We start from the raw sequence: 19406 nt of genomic DNA on the forward strand, positions 1-19406 counted from the left end.
ATGATGCCCTCCAGGTCCATCCATTTGCCTAGGAATTTCATAAATTCATTCATTTTAATAGCTGAGTAGTACTCCATTGTGTAAATGTACCACATTTTCTGTATCCATTCCTCTGTTGAGGGGCATCTGGGTTCTTTCCAGCTTCTGGCTATTATAAATAAGGCTGCTATGAACATAGTGGAACATGTGTCCTTCTTACCGGTTGGGACATCTTCTGGATATATGCCCAGGAGAGGTATTGCTGGATCCTCCGGTAGTACTATGTCCAATTTTCTAAGGAACCACCAGACTGATTTCCAGAGTGGTCGTACAAGCTTGCAATCCCACCAATAATGGAGGAGTGTTCCTCTTTCTCCACATCCTCGCCAGCATCTGCTGTCATCTGAATTTTTGATCTTAGCCATTCTGACTGGTGTGAGGTGGAATCTCAGGGTTGTTTTGATTTGCATTTCCCTGATGATTAAGGATGTTGAACATTTTTTCAGGTGCTTCTCTGCCATTCGGTATTCCTCAGATGAGAATTCTTTGTTCAGTTCTGAGCCCCATTTTTCAATGGGGTTATTTGATTTTCTGGAGTTCACCTTCTTGAGTTCTTTATATAAATTGGATATTAGTCCCCTATCTGATTTAGGATAGGTAAAGATCCTTTCCCAATCGGTTGGTGGTCTTTTTGTCTTATTGACGGTGTCTTTTGCCTTGCAGAAGCTTTGCAGTTTCATGAGGTCCCATTTGTCAATTCTCGATCTTACAGCACAAGCCATTGCTGTTCTATTCAGGAATCTTTCCCCTGTGCCCATATCTTCAAGGATTTCCCCACTTTCTCCTCTATAAGTTTCAGTGTCTCTGGTTTTATGTGAAGTTCCTTGATCCACTTAGACTTGACCTTAGTACAAGGAGATAGGAATGGATCGATTCGAATTCTTCTACATGATAACAACCAGTTGTGCCAGCACCATTTGTTGAAAATGCTGTCTTTCTTCCACTGGATGGTTTTAGCTCCCTTGTCAAAGATCAAGTGACCATAGGTGTGTGGGTTCATTTCTGGGTCTTCAATTCTAATCCGTTGGTCTACTTGTCTGTCACTATACCAGTACCATGCAGTTTTTATCACAATTGCTCTGTAGTAAAGCTTTAGGTCAGGCATGGTGATTCCACCAGAGGTTCTTTTATCCTTGAGAAGAGTTTTTGCTATCCTAGGTTTTTTGTTATTCCAGATGAATTTGCAGATTGCTCTTTCTAATTCCTTGAAGAATTGAGTTGGAATTTTGATGGGGATTGCATTGAATCTGTAGATTGCTTTTGGCAAGATAGCCATTTTTACTATATTGATCCTGCCAATCCATGAGCATGGGAGATCTTTTCATCTTCTGAGATCTTCTTTAATTTCTTTCTTCAGAGACTTGAAGTTTTTATCGTACAGATCTTTCACTTCCTTAGGTAGAGTCACGCCAAGATATTTTATATTATTTGTGACTATTGAGAAGGGTGTTGTTTCCCTAATTTCTTTCTCAGCCTGTTTATTCTTTGTGTAGAGAAAGGCCATTGACTTGTTTGAGTTAATTTTATATCCAGCTACTTCACCGAAGCTGTTTATCAGGTTTAGGAGTTCTCTGGTGGAATTTTTAGGGTCACTTATATATACTATCATATCATCTGCAAAAAGTGATATTTTGACTTCATCTTTTCCAATTTGTATCCCCTTGATCTCCTTTTGTTGTCGAATTGCTCTGGCTAGGATTTCAAGTACAATGTTGAATAGGTATGGGGAGAGTGGACAGCCTTGTCTAGTCCCTGATTTTAGTGGGATTGCTTCAAGCTTCTCACCATTTATTTTGATGATGGCTACTGGTTTGCTGTAGATTGCTTTTATCATGTTTAGGTATGGGCCTTGAATTCCTGATCTTTCCAAGACTTTTATCATGAATGGGTGTTGGATCTTGTCGAATGCTTTTTCCGCATCTAACGAGATGATCATGTGGTTTTTGTCTTTGAGTTTGTTTATATAATGGATTACATTGATGGATTTCCGTATATTAAACCATCCCTGCATCCCTGGAATAAAATTTACTTGGTCAGGATGGATGATTGCTTTAATGTGTTCTTGGATTCGGTTAGCGAGAATTTTATTGAGTATTTTTGCATCAATATTCATAAGAGAAATTGGTCTGAAATTCTCTATCTTGTTGGATCTTTCTGTGGTTTAGGTATCAGAGTAATTGTGGCTTCATAGAATGAGTTGGGTAGAGATCCTTCTACTTCTATTTTGTGGAGTAGTTTGTGCAGAACTGGAATTAGATCTTCTTTGAAGGTCTGGTAGAACTCTGCACTAAACCCATTTGGTCCTGGGCTTTTTTTGGCTGGGAGACTATCAATGACTGATTCTATTTCTTTAGGGGATATGGGACTGTTTAGATCGTTAACTTGATCCTGATTTAACTTTGGTACCTGGTATCTGTCCAGAATTTTGTCCATTTCGTCCAGGTTTTCAAGTTTTGTTGAGTATAGCCTTTTGTAGAAGGATCTGATGGTGTTTTGGATTTTTTCAGGATCTGTTGTTATGTCTCCCTTTTCATTTCTGATTTTGTTAATTAGGATGCTGTACCTGTGCCCTCTAGTGAGTCTAGCTAAGGGTTTATCTATCTTGTTGATTTTTTCAAAGAACCAACTCCTCGTTTGGTTAATTCTTTGAATAGTTCTTCTTGTTTCCACTTGGTTGATTTCACTCCTGAGTTTGATTATTTCCTGCCGTCTACTCCTCTTGGGTGAATTTTCTTCCTTTTTTTCTAGAGCTTTTAGATGTGTTGTCAAGCTGCTATTGTGTGCTCTCTCTAGTTTCTTTTTGGAGGCACTCATAGCTATGAGTTTCCTTCTTAGAAATACTTTCATTGTGTTCCATAGGTTTGGGTATGTTGTGGCTTCATTTTCATTAAACTGTAAAAAGTCTTTAATTTCTTTCTTTATTCCATCCTTGACCAAGGTATCATTGAGAAGAATGTTGTTCAGTTTCCACGTGAATGTTGGCTTTCCATTATTTATCTTGTTATTGAAGATCAGCCTTAGTCCATGGTGTTCTAATAGGATGCATGGGAAAATTTCAATATTTTTGTATCTGTTGAGGCCTGTTTTGTGATCAATTATATGTTCAGTTTTGGAGAAGGTCTCGTGAGGTGCTGAGAAGAAGGTATATCCTTTTGTTTTAGGATAGAATGTTCTGTAGATATCTGTTAAGTCCATTCGTTTCATAACTTCTGTTAGTTTCACTGTGTCCCTGTTTAGTTTCTGTTTCCACGATCTGTCCATTGATGAAAGTTGTGTGTTGAAGTCTCCCACTATTATTGTGTGAGGTGCAATGTGTGCTTTAAGCTTTACTAAAGTGTCTTTAATGAATGTCACTGCCCTTGCATTTGGGGCATAGATATTCAGAATTGAGAGTTCCTCTTGGAGGATTTTACCTTTGATGAGTATGAAGTGTCCCTCCTTGTCTTTTTTGATAACTTTGGGTTGGAAGTCGATTTTATTCGATATCAGAATGGCCACTCCAGCTTGTTTCTTCCTACCATTTGCTTGGAAAATTGTTTTCCAGCCTTTCACTCAGGTGGTGTCTGTCTTTTTCCCTGAGATTGGTTTCCTGAAAGGAGCAGAATGTTGGGTACTGTTTGTGTAGCCAGTCTGTTAGTCTATGTCTTTTTATTGGGGAATTGAGTCCATTGATATTAAGAGATAAGGAAAAGTAATTGTTGCTTCCTTTTATTTTTGTTGTTAGAGTTGGCATTTTGTTCTTGTGGCTGTCTTCTTTTAGGTTCGTAGAGGGATTACTTTCTTGCTTTTTCTAGGGTGTGATTTCTGTCCTTGTATTTTTTTTTTCTGTTATTATCCTTTGAAGGGCTGGATTCGTGGAAAGATAATGTGTGAATTTGGTTTTGTCGTAGAATACTTTGGTTTCTCCATCTATGGTAATTGAGAGTTTGGCCAGGTATAGTAACCTGGGCTGGCATTTGTGTTTTCTTAGTGTCTGTATAACATCTGTCCAGGCTCTTCTGGTTTTCATAGTCTCTGGTGAAAAATCTGGTGTAATTCTGATAGGCCTGCCTTTATATGTTACTTGATCTTTCACCCTTACTGCTTTTAATAGTCTATCTTTATTTAGTGCATTTGTTGTTCTGTTTATTATGTGTTGGGAGGAATTTCTTTTCTGGTCCAGTCTATTTGGAGTTCTGTAGGCTTCTTGTATGACCATGGGCATCTCTTTCTTTAGGTTAGGGAAGTTTTCTTCTATTATTTTGTTGAAGATATTTGCTGGCCCTTTAAGTTGAAAATCTTCATTCTCATCAACTCCTATTATCTGTAGGTTTGGTCTTCTCATTGTGTCCTGTATTTCCTGGATGTTTTGAGTTAGGATCCTTTTGCATTTTGTATTTTCTTTGACTGTTGTGCTGATGTTCTCTATGGAATCTTCTGCACCTGAGATTCTCTCTTCCATCTCTTGTATTCTGTTGCTGATGCTCGCATCTATGGTTCCATATTTCTTTCGTAGGGTTTCTATCTCCAGCGTTGTCTCACTTTGGGTTTTCTTTATTGTGTCTACTTCCCTTTTTAGGTCTAGTATGGTTTTGTTCATTTCCATCACCTGTTTGGTTGTGTTTTCCTGTTTTTTTTTTTTTTTTTAAGGACCTGGAACTCTTTAGCAGTGCTCTCCTGTATTTCTTTAAGTGAGTTATGAAAGTCCTTCTTGATGTCCTCTACCATCATCTTGAGATATGCTTTTAAATCTGGGTCTAGATTTTCGGTTGTGTTGGGGTGCCCAGGACTAGGTGGGGTGGGAGTGCTGCGTTCTGATAATGGTGAGTGGTCTTGATTTCTGTTAGTAGGATTCTTACATTTGCCTTTCGACATCTGGTAATCTCTGAAGCTAGCTGTTATAGTTGTGTCTGGTTAGAGCTTGTTCCTCAGGTGACTCTGTTAGCCTCTATCAGCAGACCTGGGAGGCTGGCTCTCTCCTTAGTTTCAGTGGTCAGAGTATTCTCTACAGGCAAGCTCTATTCTTGCAGGGAAGGTGCCCAGATATCTGGTGTTCAAACCTGCCTCCTGGCAGAAGTTGTGTTCCATTCACCAGAAGTCCTAAGACTTCTTAGGTGGGGAACCCTGTGGGGTCCTTGTGGGTGTCTGGAGACTCCATTGGCATGGCACCCCGGTGCTTGAGTCGACCGGAAGGGGCTTGTGCCCCAGCTCAGGCTGGGTTGCCTGCTTCCCTAGTTAATGCAGTCTCAGGTCCCGCTCCATTGGATTGAGCAGAAGCTGTGTTCCACTCACCAGAGGTCTTCGGATCCTGTGGGGAATCCTGTGTGGGTCCTTGCGGGTGTCTGGAGACTCCTCTCTCATGTTGTTTTTATCATGTTTTTTGTGACAACATTGTAAAACTGACTAAGGTGAATAAATAGGAAAGGTGGGCATTCTAGTTTTATTCTGTTGTTGTGTCAAATTCCATGACAAAAAAAAAAAAGCTCATAAGAGAAAAATGTTTAGTCAGTTTTCAACGACAGATTACAGTTCCACCGATGCTTGAAATCAGAGTAGAAACTCAGACATGAAGTTGAAGGTGGGTTTGCTTTCTGTTCTACATAGCATTAGCTCTGACCAAGGAACTCAGTCTCAGCAATGAAGTACAGCAGATACTGTGGAGGAGCACTGCTCATTCATTCACATAGACTCGTGCTTAACTAATTTTCTACCAGGGAATGGTATCATCCACTATACCAATAACCATAAACAACAGAAAGGCCACTAATGGAAAAGACAGTTTATTATAATGCTCCATGAAATTAAAAACAGGAAAGATCCTTCTTAATAAAGAATCATAAAAGCACTCTATTGAAGACCAAATTAGTAGATGGCCTTATCTGATATCAGTGGGAAGGGAGGCCCTTGGTCCTGTGGAGGCTTGATGCCTCAGCATAGGGGGATGCTAGAGCAGTGAAGCGGGAGTGGGTGGAGGAGTACCCTCATAGCAGCAATGGGAAGAAGGGAGAGGGGGAATAGGATGGAGGGTTTGTGGAGGGGTAACCAGGACGGGGGGATATCATTTGAAATGTAAATGAATAAAGTGATTAATAAAAAATAAATAAAAATAAAAATGTAAAGCAAATAGGAATCTTCAGCAACATGTCAAACTGTTGCAGTCATGGCTTCTAAACACTACATATGCTTCTCAAATAACAAGTGAGAAAAATGAGCTGAATGATTTTTATTTTTTTCATATCTTTAATCAATTTTTACAGTCTAGTTATTATCCTCCTCCTGTTCTGCTCTCTGGCAGTTCCTCATCCCATTTCTCCTCCCCCATCTCCAAGAGGATATGCCCACACCCCCACATCTCCTCACACCCCACCAGGCCTCCCTGGGGCCTAAAGTCTCTCTAGGGTTAGGTGTATCTTCTTTCATTGAGGCCAAACCAGGGAGTACTCTGCTGTATATGTGTTGGGGCCTCTGACCAGCTAGTGTATGCTGCCTGCTTAGTGGCTCAGTGCCTGAGAGACCTCAGGGGTCCCGGGTTATTGAGACTGCTGGTCTTCCTATGGGGTCATCCTCTTCCTCAACTTCTTCCAGCCTTTCCCTAATTCAACCATAGTGGTCCCTGACTTCAGACCATGGTTGGATGTAAGTATCTGCTTCTGTCTCAGTCAGCTGCTTGTTGGGACTCTCAGAGGGCAACAATGCTAGGCTTCTGTTTGTAAGTACATCACAGCATCAGTAATAGTGTCAGACTTTGGAGCCTCTCCCTGAGATGGGTCCAATTTGGGTTGGACACTGGACCTCCTTTTCCTTAGTCTCTTCTCCAACTTTGTCCCTGCAGTTGTTTTAGACAGGAACAATTATGGGTCAGAGTTTTGACTGTGGGATGGCCACTTCATCGGTCCACATGATGCCCCGTCTTTCTACTGGGGATGGATTCTACAAGTTCCCTCTTCCCACTGTTGGGCATTTCTTCTAAGGTCACTTCCTTTGAGTCTTTTTTTTTTTTTAAGATTTATTTATTGTTATATGTAGGTACACTGTAGCTGTCTTCAGACACACCAGAAGAGGGCATCAGATCTCATTGTGGATGGTTGTGAGCCACCATGTGGTTGCTGGGATTTGAACTCAGGACCTTTGGAAGAGCAGTCAGTGCTCTTACCCTCTGAGTCATCTCACCAGCCCCCCTTTGAGTCTTTAATTGGCCTCTTGTTGTTCCAGCCCAGCCCAACTCAGTGCAGGGTGTTGTGGAGTAACTGGGGAAGCACAGCAGAGATGGAGGTAGAACCAACTGCAGCAGTGGAAGTGGGTGGAAGTGACTTCCCCTTCCTGCCCGCACTTACTTTCCTTTGCCAAAACCAGGCTGGGCCAGAGATCTCTGTGGAAAGCCTTTGGTACACAGGTCCACACAGAAGAGATGGGAAAGGACATACTCATCAAAGGAAAAATCCACCAAGATGACATTTCAGCTATTAACATATATGCCCCAAACACAAGGGCTCCCACTTTTGTAAAAGATCAGCTTAAATAATAATATTGATCCTCACACACTGATAGTGTGAGACTTCAATACCCTGCATCACAAATGGACTGGTCATCTAGACAAAACCTAAACAGAGAAATACTGGAGCTAACAGATATTATAAAGCAAATGGCTATAACAGATATTTACAAACCATTTCACCGAAACACAAAAGAATATACCTTCTTCTTTGCATGTTATGGCACTTTCTGTAAAATTATCCACATACTTAGACACAAACCAAGTCTCGAGACATACAAGAAAATTGAAACAACTTCCTGCATCCTATCAGACCACCACCTGCAGATTAAATCTGGATATCAACAATAATAGAAACAACTGACAGCTAACAAAGTAATACAAACTTAGCATCTCTTACTGAATGAAAGATGGGTCAGAAATAAAGAAAAAAATAAAGGCTTTCTAGATATCAATGAAAATGAATATACAGCATACCCAAAACTTATGGGACACAATGGAAGCAGTGCTGAGAGGAAAGTTCATAGCACTAAAGTGAGTTCATGAAGAAATTAGAGAGCTCTCTTACTAGGAACTTAACAGCACATCTGAAAACTCTAGAAAAAAAACAGAATAAGCACATGCAAGAAAGGTAGATGGCAAGAATTAATCAAAATGAGGGCTGAAATCAATAACAGAAAGAAAACAGTAGAATTACTAGAGAAACAAAGTGTTGGTTATTTAAGAAAATCAATAAGATAGACAAATCCTTATCCATGTTGAGGCCTGCTACTTTTAACATATCTGTAACCATTTTGTATTCAGTCTTTATTTTGCTCATAAGGTTAAATTAAGCTCAGGTTCTCAGAATCCACTTCCCAGAATTAATTACTGATAATTGACATTGAAAAATTAACCTAAAATCTCACAACACTATGGTTGTATTATCTCAATGCTCTGAAACTTCCCTCTTCAACACCTATCCACTACCTCTCTTACCTCACTTAGGACCAATCAGCTTAAAAGTCAGCTGATAATATTTTGTTTAGTTAGCCAAAATGTAGTACTGCCTCCATACTTCTCTTCTGAATTTCTTTTTTTAAAATATTTTTTATTAGGTATTTTCCTCAATTACATTTCCAATGCTATCCCAAAAGTCCCCCATACCCCACCCCCCCACTCCCTTACCCACCCATTCCCACTTTTTGGCCCTGGTGTTCCCCTGTACTGGGGCATATAACGTTTGCGTGTCCAATGGGCCTCTCTTTCCAGTGATGGCCAACTAGGCCATCTTTTGATACATATGCAGCTAGAGTCAAGAGCTCCGGGGTACTGGTTAGTTCATAATGTTGTTGCACCTATAGGGTTGCAGATCTCTTTAGCTCCTTGGATACTTTCTCTAGCTCCTCCATTGGGGGCCCTGTGATACATCCAATAGCTGACTCTGAGCATCCACTTCTGTGTTTGCTAGGCCCTGGCATAGTCTCACAAGAGACAGCTATATCAGGGTCCTTTCAGCAAACTCTTGCTAGTGTATGTGTATTAGTTAGGGTTTTACTGCTGTGAACAGACACCATGACCAAGGCAAGTCTTATAAAAAAACAAACAAACAACATTTAATAGGGGCTGGCTTACAGGTTCAGAGGTTCAGTCCATTATCATCAAGGTGGGAGCATGGCAGTATCCAGGCAGGCATGGCGCAGGAGGAGCTGAGAGTTCTATGTCTTCATCCAAAGGCTGCTAGAGGAAGACTGACTTCCAGGCAACTAGGGTGAGGATCTTATACCCACACCCATAGTGACACACCCATTCCAACCAGGTCACACCTATTCCAACAAGGCCACACCTTCAGATGGTGCCACTCCCTGGTCCAAGGATATACAAACCATCACAGTAAGCAATGGTGTCATCTTTTGGAGGCTGATTATGGGATGGATCCCTGGATATGGCAGTCTCTAGATCGTCCATCCTTTTGTCTCAGCTCCAAACTTTGTCTCTGTTACTCCTTCCATGGGTGTTTTGTTCCCAATTCTAAGAAGGGGCAGTCTCCACACTTTGGTCTTCGTTCTTCTTCAGTTTCATGTGTTTTCCAAATTGTATCTTATATCTCGGTATACTAAGTTTTTGGGCTAATATCCACTTATCAGTGAGTACATATCACTTGAGTTCTTTTGTGATTGTGTTACCTCACTCAGGATGATGCCCTCCAGGTCCAACCATTTGCCTAGGAATTTCATAAATTCATTCATTTTAATAGCTGAGTAGTACTCCATTGTGTAAATGTACCACATTTTCTGTATCCATTTCTCTGTTGAGGGGCATCTGGGTTCTTTCCAGCTTCTGGCTATTATAAATAAGGCTGCTATGAACATAGTGGAGCATGTGTCCTTCTTACCAGTTGGAACATCTTCTGGATATATGCCCAGGAGAGGTATTTCAGGATCCTCTGGTAGTACTATGTCCAATTTTCTGAGGAACTGCCAGACTGATTTCCAGAGTGGTTGTACAAGCTTGCAATCCCACCAACAGTGGAGGAGTGTTCCTCTTTCTCCACATCCTGGCCAGCATCTGCTGTTGCCTGAATTTTTGATCTTAGCCATTCTGACTGGTGTGAGATGGAATCTCAGGGTTGTTTTGATTTGCATTTCCCTGATGATTAAGGATGTTGAACATTTTTTCAGGTGCTTCTCAGCCATTCAGTATTCCTCAGGTGAGAATTCTTTGTTTAGCTCTGAGCCTCATTTTTTAATGGGATTATTTGATTTTCTGGAGTCTACCTTCTTGAGTTCTTTATATATATTGGATATTAGTCCCCTATCTGATTTAGTATTGGTAAAGATCCAAGATACAATTTGCCAAACACATGAAACTCAAGAAGAACGGAGACCAAAGTGTGGGCACTGTGCCCCTTCTTAGAATTGGGAACACAACACCCATGGAAGGAGTTACAGAGACAAAGTTTGGAGCTGAGACGAAAGGATGGACCATCTAGAGACTGCCATACCCGGGGATCCATCCCATAATCAGCCTCCAAACGCAGACACCATTGCATATGCCAACAAGATTTTGCTGAAAGGACCCTGATATAGCTGTCTCTTGTGAGGCTGTACTGGTGCCTGGTAAACACAGAAGTGAATGCTCACAATCAGCTATTGAATGGAACACAGGGCCCCAATGGAGGAGCTAGAGAAAGCACCCAAGGAGCTAAAGGGGTCTGCAACCCTATAGGTGGAACAACATTATGAACTAACCAGTACCCCCAGAGCTCATGTCTGCATATGTAGCAGAAGATGGCCTAGTCGGCCATCACTGGGAAGAGAGGCCTCTTGGTCTTGCAAACTTTATATGCCCCAGTACAGTGGAACACCAGGCCAAGAAGTGGGAATGGATGTGTAGGGTAGCTGGGGTCAGGGGAAGGGTATGGGGAACTTTCGGGATAGCATTTGAAATGTAAATGAAGAAAATACCTAATAAAAATGGGAAAAAGAAAGTAATTAAAAAAAAAGAAATTAGATACCAAAACCGAAATAATTCAAATAAAATGAGGTACAGATCTAAATAGAGAATTCTCAGCAGAAGAATCTCAAATGGCTGAGAAACAAAGAAATGTTTAACACCCTTAACCATCAGGGAAATGCAAATCAAAATGCCTCTGAGATTCTTACATCTGACACAACAGCTGAGATCAATTACACAAGTGATAGCAGCTCATGCTGGTGAGGATGAGGGAGTAAGGGGAACACTCCTCCTTTGCTGGTGCCTGATATTATAAAACTAGCCAAGTACATGTGGTTGAAGAGGTCATAGACCACAGAACCTTTTAGATCCACTTTGCAGAATCAATATAGTTCCTCATTGAATTACCAATATTTATCTTCATACCTATGGAAAAGTGTGCTTCCCACCACTCATCAAAAAAGTTTTTCCCTTTTCTTTTTCTTTTCTTTTTTGAAGCAGATGTAGGCTTCTAAAGAGACTCTTGACTATTGAAATGCAGAGAATTCATGAGTACAGGGAGCCTAGGTATAACTAGTGTCTAAATATAATGCAACCCCTGCATCTAAGGCCCAGGAGACACCCTTTTTGTACTTTAGAAAACTAATTCTGATTGACTGATTTTTAATAAAAAAAAAAAACAAAAAACAAAAACAAAAAAAACCCCAAACCTATCTACCATGCACCATGTGAACTTTTGAAACATGCATACGTTGTAGAACAGTTCAACATAGATCCATCTTATCAGGAACACTTACATCCAAAATTTGAATCACATATTGGTTTTTTCCTTTACAGCTGTATCAGAAGAAATCTCTAACACACTTTAGGAAAGGTGTTCTCCAGCAAGCAGACACTATTCTTTAGGAGATAGGGTCTAAGCTTAAGATATCTGAGCACACAACTGTCAACAGCTATGTATGTATAAAAGTCTGCATCCTGTGGTTTTGATGCTAACCTTTACTGGATCTATTTTTAGATAGCTTTGATCCCAACACCCAGGGGGACCAAGAGTTCAAGGTGGTTTTTTTGGTCTTGAGAGCTTGTCACAAAACAAAGCAACAACACAACAACAAAACAAAAACAAAAAATAAAAACATTTCTATTTAATACTCTATTGATACTAGTTTTGGAAAAATATTTTACTCAACACCTCTTTCCAAAGTTCCTGAAGGATGAGAGTGTCTTATGGCTCTTTTCTAGGTAGTGTCAGAGTTTTTCTTTCTTTTTTTTTTTTATATTTTTATTACATATTTTCCTCAATTACATTTCCAATACTATCCCAAAAGTCCCCCATAGCGCCCCCCACTTCCCTACCCACCCATTCCCATTCTTTTGGCCCTGGCATTCCCCTATATTGGGGCATATAAAGTTTGCAAGTCCAATGGGCCTCTCTTTCCATTGATGGCCGACTAGGCCATCTTTCGATACATATGCAGCTAGAGACAAGAGCTCCAGGGTTCTGGTTAGTACATCATGTTGTTCCAACAATAGGGTTGCAGATCCCTTTAGCTCCTTGGGTACTTTCTCTAGCTTCTCCATTGGGAGCCCTGTGATACATCCAATAGCTGACTGTGAACATCCACTCCTGTGTTTGCTAGGCCCCGGCATAGTCTCACAAGAGACAGCTATATTTGGGTCCTTTCAGCAAAATCTTGCTAGTGTATGCAATGGTGTCAGCGTTTAGAAGCTGATTATGGGACGGATCCCTGGATACAGCAGTCTCTAAATGGTCCATCCTTTCATCACAGCTACGAACTTTGTCTCTGTAACTCCTTCCCTGGGTGTTTTGTTCCCAATTCTAAGAAGGTGCACAGTGTCCACACTTTGGTCTTCATTCTTCTTGAGTTTCATGCGTTTATCAAATTGTATCTTATATCTTGGGTATCCTAAGTTTTGGGCTAATATCCACTTATCAATGAATACATATTGTGTGAGTTCTTTTGTGATTGTGTTACTTCACTCAAGATGATGCCCTCCAGGTCCATCCATTTGGCTAGGAATTTCATAAATTCATTCTTTTTAATAGCTGAGTAGTACTCCATTGTGTAAATGTACCATAATTTCTGTATCCATTCCTCTGTTGAGGGACATCTGGGTTCTTTCCAGCTTCTGGCTATTATAAATAGGGCTGCTATGAACATAGTGGAGCATGTGTCCTTTTTACCGGTTGGGACATCTTCTGGATATATGCCCAGGAGAGGTATTGCTGGATCCTCCGGTAGTACTATGTCCAATTTTCTGAGGAACCGCCAGACTGATTTCCAGAGTGGTTGTACAAGCTTGCAATCCCACCAACAATGGAGGAGTGTTCCTCTTTCTCCACATCCTCGCCAGCATCTGCTGTCACCTGAATTTTTGATCTTAGCCATTCTGGCTGGTGTGAGGTGGAATCTCAGGGTTGTTTTGATTTGCATTTCCCTGATGATTAAGGATGTTGAACATTTTTTCAGGTGCTTCTCTGCCATTCGGTATTCCTCAGGTGAGAATTCTTTGTTCAGTTCTGAGCCCCATTTTTTAATGGGGTTATTTGACTTTCTGGAGTCCACCTTCTTGAGTTCTTTATATATATTGGATATTAGTCCCTTATCTGATTTAGGATAGGTAAAGATCCTTTCCCAATCTGTTGGTGGTTTTTTTGTCTTATTGATGGTGTCTTTAGCCTTGCAGAAGCTTTGTAGTTTCATGAGGTCCCACTTGTCAATTCTCGATCTTACAGCACAAGCCATTACTGTTCTATTCAGGAATTTTTCCCCTGTGCCCATATCTTCAAGGCTTTTCCCCACTTTCTCCTCTATAAGTTTCAGTGTCTCTGGTTTTATGTGAAGTTCCTTGATCCACTTAGACTTGACCTTAGTACAAGGAGATAGGAATGGATCGATTCGCATTCTTCTACATGTTAACAACCAGTTGTGCCAGCACCATTTGTTGAAAATGCTGTCTTTCTTCCACTGGATGTTTTTAGCTCCCTTGTCGAAGATCAAGTGACCATAGGTGTGTGGGTTCATTTCTGGGTCTTCAATTCTATTCCATTGGTCTATTTGTCTGTCACTATACCAGTACCATGCAGTTTTTATCACAATTGCTCTGTAGTAAAGCTTTAGGTCGGTATGGTGATTCCACCAGAGGTTCTTTTATCCTTGAGAAGAGTTTTTGCTATCCTAGGTTTTTTGTTATTCCAGATGAATTTGAAGATTGCACTTTCTAATTCGTTGAAGAATTGATTTGGAATTTTGATGGGGATTGCATTGAATCTGTAGATTGCTTTTGGCAAGATAGCCATTTTTACAATGTTGATCCTGCCAATCCATGAGCATGGGAGATCTTTCCATCTTCTGAGATCTTCTATAATTTCTTTCTTCAGAGACTTGAAGTTTTTATTATACAGATCTTTCACTTCCTTAGTTAGAGTCACGCCAAGATATTTTATATTATTTGTGACTATTGAGAAGGGTGTTGTTTCCCTAATTTCTTTCTCAGCCTGTTTATTCTTTGTGTAGAGAAAGGCCATTGATTTGTTTGAGTTAATTTTATATCCAGCTACTTCACCGAAGCTGTTTATCAGGTTTAGGAGTTCTCTGGTGGAATTTTTAGGGTCACTTATATATACTATCATATCATCTGCAAAAAGTGATATTTTGACTTCATCTTTTCCAATTTGTATCCCTTTGATCTCCTTTTGTTGTCGAATTGCTCTGGCTAGGACTTCAAGTACAATGTTGAATAGGTATGGAGAAAGTGGACAGCCTTGTCTAGTCCCTGATTTTAGAGGGATTGCTTCAAGCTTCTCACCATTTACTTTGATGTTGGCTACTGGTTTGCTGTAGATTGCTTTTATCATGTTTAGGTATGGGCCTTGAATTCCTGATCTTTCCAAGACTTTTATCATGAATGGGTGTTGGATCTTGTCAAATGCTTTTTCCGCATCTACCGAGATGACCATGTGGTTTTTGTCTTTGAGTTTGTTTATATACTGGATTACGTTGATGGATTTCCGTATATTGAACCATCCCTGCATCCCTGGGATGAAACCTACTTGGTCAGGATGGATGATTGTTTTGATGTGTTCTTGGATTCGGTTAGCAAGAACTTTATTGAGGATTTTTGCATCAATATTCATAAGGGATATTGGTCTGAAGTTTTCTATCTTTGTTGGGTCTTTTTGTGGTTTAGGTATCAGAGTAATTGTGGCTTCATAGAAGGAGTTGGGTAGAGTACCTTCTGTTTCTATTTTGTGGAATAGTTTGTGAAGAACTGGGATTAGATCTTCTTTGAAGGTCTGATAGAACTCTGCAGTAAACCCATCTGGTCCTGGGCTTTTTTTAGTTGGGAGACTATTAATGACTGCTTCTATTTCTTTGGGGGATATAGGGCTGTTTAGATCATTAACCTGATCTTGATTCAACTTTGGTACCTGGTATCTGTCTAGGAACTTCTCCATTTCATCCAGGTTCTCCAGTTTTGTTGAGTATAGCCTTTGGTAGAAGGATCTGATGGTGTTTTGGATGTCTTCAGGATCTGTTGTTATGTCTCCTTTTTCATTTCTGATTTTGTTAATTAGGATGCTTTCCCTGTGCCCTCTAGTGAGTCTGGCTAAGGGTTTATCTATCTTGTTGATTTTCTCAAAGAACCAGCTCCTTGATTGGTTGATTCTTTGAATAGTTTTTCTTGTTTCCACTTGGTTGATTTCACCCCTGAGTTTGATTATTTCCTGCCGTCTACTCCTCTTGGGTGAATTTGCTTCCTTTTGTTCTAGTGCTTTTAGGTGTGTTGTCAAGCTGCTAATGTGTGCTCTCTCTAGTTTCCTTTTGGAGGCACTCAGAGCTATGAGTTTTCCTCTTAGAAATGCTTTCATTGCGTCCCATAAGTTTGGGTATGTTGTGGCTTCATTTTCATTGAACTCTAAAAAGTCCTTAATTTCTTTCTTTATTCCTTCCTTGACCAAGGTATCATTGAGAAGAGTGTTGTTCAGTTTCCACGTGAAGGTTGGCTTTCTATTATTTATTTTGTTATTGAAGATCAGCCTTAGTCCATGGTGATCTGATAGGATGCATGGGACAATTTCAATATTTTTATATCTGTTGAGGCCTGCTTTGTGCCCACCAATTATGTGGTCAATTTTGGGGAGGGTACCATGAGGTGCTGAGAAGAAGGTATATCCTTTTGTTTTAGGATAGAATGTTCTGTAGATATCTGCCAGATCCATTTGATTCATAATTTCTCTTAGTTTCACTGTGTCCCTGTTTAGTTTCTGTTTCCATGATCTGTCCATTGGTGAAAGTGGTGTGTTGAAGTCTCCCACTATTATTGTATGAGGTGCAATGTGTGCTTTGAGATTTACTAAAGTTTCTTTAATGAATGTGGCTGCCTTTGTATTTGGAGCATAGATATTCAGGATTGATAGTTCCTTTTGGAGGATTTTACCTTTGATGAGTATGAAGTGTCCCTCCCTGTCTTTTTTAATGACTTTGGGTTGGAAGTCAATCTTATCAGATATTAGAATGGCTACTCCAGCTTGTTTCTTCATGCCATTTTCTTGGAAAATTGTTTTCCAGCCTTTCATTCTGAGGTAGTGTCTATCCTTTTCTCTGAGATGAGTTTCCTGTAAGCAGCAAAATGTTGGGTCTTGTTTGTGTAGCCAGTTTGTTAGTCTATGTCTTTTTATCGGGGAGTTGAGTCCATTGATATTAAGAGATATTAAGGAAAAGTAATTGTTGTTTCCTGTTATTTTTGTTGTTAAAGTTGGCATTTTGTTCTTGTGGCTGTCTTCTTTTAGGTTTGTTGAGGGATTACCTTCTTGTTGTTTCTAGGGCATGGTTCCTGTCCTTGTATTGGTTTTTTTCTGTTATTATCCTTTGAAGGGCTGGATTCGTGGAGAGATAATGTGTGAATTTGGTTTTGTCGTGGAATACTTTGGTTTCTCCATCTATGTTAATTGAGAGTTTGGCTGGGTATAGTAGCCTGGGCTGGAATTTGTGTTCTTTTAGTGTCTGTATAACATCGGTCCAGGATCTTCTGGCTTTCATAGTCTCTGGTGAAAAATCTGGTGTAATTCTGATAGGCTTGCCTTTATATGTTACTTGGCCTTTTTCTCTTACTGCTTTTAGTATTCTATCTTTATTTAGAGCATTTGTTGCTCTGATTATTATGTGTCGGGAGGTATTTCTTTTCTGGTCCAGTCTATTTGGAGTTCTGTAGGCTTCTTGTATGTTCATGGGCATCTCTTTCTTTAGATTTGGGAAGTTTTCTTCTATAATTTTGTTGAAGATGTTTGCTGGTCCTTTGAGTTGAAAATCTTCATTCTCATCCACTCCTATTATCCGTAGGTTTGGTCTTCTCATTGTGTCCTGTATTTCTTGGATGTTTTGAGTTAGGATCTTTTTGCATTTTACATTTTCCTTGATTGTTGTGCTGATGTTCTCTATGGAATCTTCTGCACCTGAGATTCTCTCTTCCATCTCTTGTATTCTGTTGCTGATGCTCGTATCTATGGTTCCAGATTTCTTTCCTAGGGTTTCTATCTCCAGTGTTGCCTCATTTTGGGTTTTCTTTATTGTGTCTACTTCCCTTTTTAGGTCTAGTATGGTTTTGTTCATTTCCATCATCTGTTTGGATGTGTTTTCCTGTTTTTCTGTAAGGACTTCTACCTGTTTGATTATGTTATCGTGTTTTTCTTTAAGGATTTGTAACTCTTTAGCCGTGTTCTCCTGCAATTCTTTAAGGGATTTTTGTGCTTCCTCTTTATTGTCTTCTGCCTGTTTAGCAGTGTTCTCCTGCATTTCTTTAAGTGTGTTATTAAAGTCCTTCTTGAAGTCCTCTATCATCATCAGGAGATATGCTTTTAAATCCGTGTCTAGCTTTTCCGGTGTGTTGGGGTGCCCTGGACTGGGCGAAGTGTGGGTGCTGGGTTCTGATGATAGTGAGTGGTCTTGGTTTCTGTTAGTAAGATTATTACGTTTACCTTTCGCCATCTGGTAATCTCTGGGGTTAGTTGTTATCGTTGTCACTGTTTAAAGATTGGAGCAGAAGCTGTGTTCCACTCACCAGCAGTCTCTAAATCCTGCGGCGGGGGTCGTGGGTAGCTGACGGTACCCCGGTGCTGGTCCAGCCGGAAGAGGCCTGTGGTCCTACTCAGGCCGTTTTTCTGCTTCCCTAACTAATGCAGTCTCTGGTCCCACGTGCAATTGGATTGGAGCAGAAGCTGTGTTCCACTCTCCAGAAGTCTTAAGATCCTGTGGTGGGTGTTGTGGGTAGCTGGTGAGTGTCAGCCGACCCTGTGCCCCAGCTGCCCCGGAGCTTTTCTGACCGGAAGAGGGTTGTGGCCCTATGTAGGCCGGATTTCTCTCTCCCCAACCAGAGCAGTCTCAGGTCCCGCGTGATTGGACTGGAGCAGAAGCTGTGTTCCACTCACCAGCAGTCCCAAAATCCTGCGGCGGGGGTCGTGGGTAGCTGGCGGGTGTCAGGCAACCCTGCGCTCCTGCTACCCCGGCACTGATCCGGCTGGATGAGGCCTGTGGCCCTACTCAGGCCGGTTTCTGCTTCCCTAACTAATGCAGTCTCAGGTCCCGTGCAATTGGATTGGAGCAGAAGCTGTGTTCCACTCACCAGCAGTCCCAAAATCCTGCGGCGGGGGTCGTGGGTAGCTGGCGGGTGTCAGGCAACCCTGCGCTCCCGCTACCCCGTGCTGATCCGGCCGGATGAGGCTTGTGGTCCTACTCAGGCCGGTTTCTGCTTCCCAGTGTCAGAGTTTTTCATGGAGATTAATAAATGAAAGATCCATTGACCAGTCTTTCCTGAACTGAAATCCTAGGTGTCCATATAGTTTCCCAGTAAACATCTTGTGTGATGTATTGAAGGTCAATGGCTGACACTAGAAATAGCCTCATCTTAAGCTTCCTGTTAACTGTTCCCTAGTATGTAAATGTGCTATTTCTGATCTTTTAAGGACCGCCTTGTTTATTTGCATTATACACTTTGGTTTCTATGGGAGCTGTGTGGCTTTAGAATGGGAAAAGAAAAGAGGAAGATATACTCAAGTCATGGAATTGAGGTCCAGGACTTGAAGCCAAAGCCTTGAACTTAGTCTTTTCTGATTTTGAACCAGCTTTGTATAGGTGGAGTGAGGTTTAGGTGTCCTGTAACCTCCCCTGGCAATGGAACTGCCATCTGTACAAAGGGCTGAGACTACTGTAGGGTGCTTCCTTTACTAGAATTCAGTTAATTGAATATATAAATAGAAACATTACTAGTTTCTAAGCAGAAAATGTGGTAATGATACAGGCAAGGGAAACTTGAACAAGCATGAGATGGACTGTCTTGACTTTGGAAAGCTGCCTTGTAAACATTATGAGGTGACAATACACGAATCCTCACCACAGAGCAACACCTGCAATTTCTTAGATGCCAGCTTGGATTCCAACTT

Source organism: Mus caroli, unplaced genomic scaffold (assembly GCF_978045245.1).
Source record: "Mus caroli unplaced genomic scaffold, Mus_caroli_1 scaffold_20, whole genome shotgun sequence".
Taxonomy (NCBI): domain Eukaryota; kingdom Metazoa; phylum Chordata; class Mammalia; order Rodentia; family Muridae; genus Mus; species Mus caroli.